Source organism: Chinchilla lanigera, unplaced genomic scaffold, assembly GCF_000276665.1.
Source record: "Chinchilla lanigera isolate Chin_1 unplaced genomic scaffold, ChiLan1.0 scaffold00036, whole genome shotgun sequence".
NCBI lineage: Eukaryota > Metazoa > Chordata > Mammalia > Rodentia > Chinchillidae > Chinchilla > Chinchilla lanigera.
Window position 1 is genome coordinate 348,504 of NW_004955437.1, and position 3,089 is coordinate 351,592.

General features: G+C 48.0%; 1 pseudogene; it reads right to left on the minus strand.

The window, feature by feature from the left end:
• Nucleotides 1-329: 329 nt before the first annotated feature.
• LOC102029790 lies at nucleotides 330-1,198 on the minus strand (annotated as a pseudogene).
• Between the last annotated feature and the right edge of the window lie 1,891 nt (nucleotides 1,199-3,089).

Here is a 3,089-nt window from a genome sequence, read left to right on the forward strand (position 1 = left end):
CCTCTAAGTGCTCAATCCTCTATACTGTCTGAGGACACAGCGTGCCACAGACTAAAGACTTCTGATTCTGTATTTTCTTCAAACAGAAACATTCCTCAAGTGTCTACATGTTCTAGAAGGAATTTTTCAAAGGTGGCCTCTTCAGAATCATCTGATGGGGGCTGGGGATACAGCTCAGCGGCACAGCTCCTGCCTGGCAAGCCCAAGGTCATGAGTTCGACTCCCGGTACCAGAAAAAAACAAACCAAAAAACCAAAAATCCCCCCCAAAACAGAATCATCTGAAGGCATCAGGCCTCTGAAGCAAGGGGAAGAGAAGAAAGCTGAAACACAAGGTTCATCTGGTAAGTTTTACATTAACCATTGCAAGCTGGACACTGTAGGAATGTGGCTTTTTTTTCCCCTCAAAAAGTCTGAGTCTTGGCGTGGAAATGAGCACGTGGCTGTCCCACCACAGCTTTCTCCTAGAGGCACTGACAGGAAGCCCTGACTGGGGAGTATGATCTGTTTACGTATCAGGAGTAAATTTCCAGGCATTCACTTCAGCTTGGGCTTGTCCGAGTTTGTCTTTGGTCTGTTCCAGTTCACTGTTCATTTTGAGGAAAAACAAGTGGATCGCTGGGTCTGCCACTGTTGGTCTCAGCTGGGCAACACGCGGCTGTGGCCTTGCTCGCGGTCCCGGGTTGAGGGGTACACGCGGGCATCTCGTGCTCCTTGGTTGCTAGTTGCGTTAGGAGGATGTGTTCCCTGCATGCAGACTCTTGCTGTCGTTGCTTTAGCTTTTCTGCAGACTCCCTGAGCTGAGATCTGGGCACTTGCCCTTCAAAGCTTAAACATACCCTTCATATTGTTTCTATCTCAGAGTGAACTCATCCCCTGCCGTTACTCTGCAGTCTGTTTCACTCAGTGGAACCTTTTAGGGAAGAGGTTCTTCGGTGTTCATCTTGAATCCCCTGCCAGTCACCCAGGCCGCTGGCCCCAAGGGCTCCTTCTGTCTTGCCCCATCGCTCCAAGAGCTTCACTGTTGGAAAGGAAAATGCCCTGCAAGGTGTAGTGTGCGAACAGCCGGTACCTTGGGTGGTGAAAGAATTCAACAGTCAAGGAATATAGAAAAGTGGTTTTTACCTGGGCATTGTGGTGCACACCTGTAATCCCAGCACTCGGGAGGCTGAGGCAGAGGAGGATTGTTGCGAGTTCGAGACCAACGGAGGCTACAAAGTGAGCTCAAGGCCAGTTTGAACTGCATAGTGAGACCCTGTCTCAAAAAAAACACAAAAAAAGAAAAAGCCAGCCTGAGCTACACAGCAAGATCCTGTCTCAAAAAACAAACAAACAAGCAAACCGATGTTTATTGATTCACTGCAAGTTCCAAGAGAAGACTGGAGTGAAAGAGCAGTGGTTTTACAAGTGTCTGAGCATGAGGGAGGGTTGAGAGGATCCAGGGTATCGGGAAGGCTTTCTTCATGATGGCTTACACTGTGGTTCACGGGGGACACTGTGTCATGTCAAATTTTACATCAAGCCGGGCGTGGTAGCGCACGCCTGTAATCCCAGCACTCGGGAGGCTGAGGCAGAGGAGGATTGTTGCGAGTTCGAGACCAACCGAGGCTACAAAGTGAGCTCAAGGCCAGCCTGAACTGCATAGTGAGACCCTGTCTCAAAAGCACAAACAAACAAACAAAAAACCCCCCCAAAATAGTTCTGTTTGAGACTACTATAAGAAAAAGAAAAGAAAAAGAGAAGAAAAAAAGATCCTTACAACATCAGGCTGAGGAAAGCCCGGTGGCCCCACTTCCTGTGTGGTAGCTTAGCCAGTGTCCCTGACACCCTCTCGCCAGCCTGAAAATTACCTAACAGCCCTGCTGGCTTTCAAAACCTGAGCCTCTTCCTTCCCAAACACCGAACCCAATGATGTCCCAGATACTTTGGAAGCTGAGGCAAGAGGATGGAAAGTTCCAGGCCAGCCTGGGCAATTTGTCTCAAAATAAAAAATAAGAGGGCACCTGTGGCACACATACACATTGTTATCCAAGCACTTTGGGAGGCTGAGGCAGGAAGTTAGTGATTTAGTGAGACCCTGTCTCAAAATAAATAAATTCTAAACCTAATTCCTAATTCCAAAATTAATCAGTTGTCTTGGTGTGTATGCATGTGTGTGGTGTATGTGTTGTTTTGGTGCTGGGGATTGAGCACAGGGCTGGAATGCTAAGCATGTCCTCTGCCACTGAGATACACCTGAGCCTCTTGTTTTTGTTTTTTTTTTTCCCTCCATTCCTGAGAACTGAACCAGGGCCCTCAAACTGGCTCCATCTGCAACTCTTTTCGTAGTTTTGGATTTTGAGGCAAGACCTCCCTAACCAATAAGTTGCCCAGGCTGAACTCAAACTTGTGATGCCCCTGCCTCTGCCTCCCAGAGTGCTGGGATTATAGGATATATGCCACCATATTTGGCTTCCTCTTGGGATTATTATAATCATCCTAGAGAGCAGTTAAACCGGTTACTGGGTCTCTCTCAGTCTTTTTTTTTTTTTCCTCCCAGTCTAAAAAGAAAGACTGGGAGAGGTCCCTCTCCTTGTCATGAAATGTGCAAGGAAAGCTGGTGTGGTGGCCTGTAATGCCAGCTCGCCAGGAGCCTGAGGCAGGAGGACTGCAACTCTGAGTCCAGCCTGGGCAACTTAGGAGGCTCAGTGAGACTGATGCAAACTAAAAAAAGGGGGGCTGGGGATGTAGCTCAGCGTGAAGGTTCTGGGTTCAATCTCCAGTATCACTTAAAGAACAAGAAGAAAAGGAGGAGGACGATAATGATAAAGAAGAAAAAACAGTACAAGAAAAGGGTGTAGGGCCAGGGATGTAGCTCAGTGACACAGCTCCTTCCTGGCAAGCATGAGGTCCTGCATTTGATTCCCCAGTTAGGGGCAGCATGACTAGGGACACAAAGCAGCACTAGAAAAAAAAAAAAAAAAAAGCAGCACAAAAAAAAGAAGGTGAGGTGTGGCTCAGTGGTAGAGCAAGGGCTCAGCACACACAAAGCTGTGGGCTCCGTCTCCAACACACACCTATAATATGTGTGTTTCCGGGCCAGCCCACAGA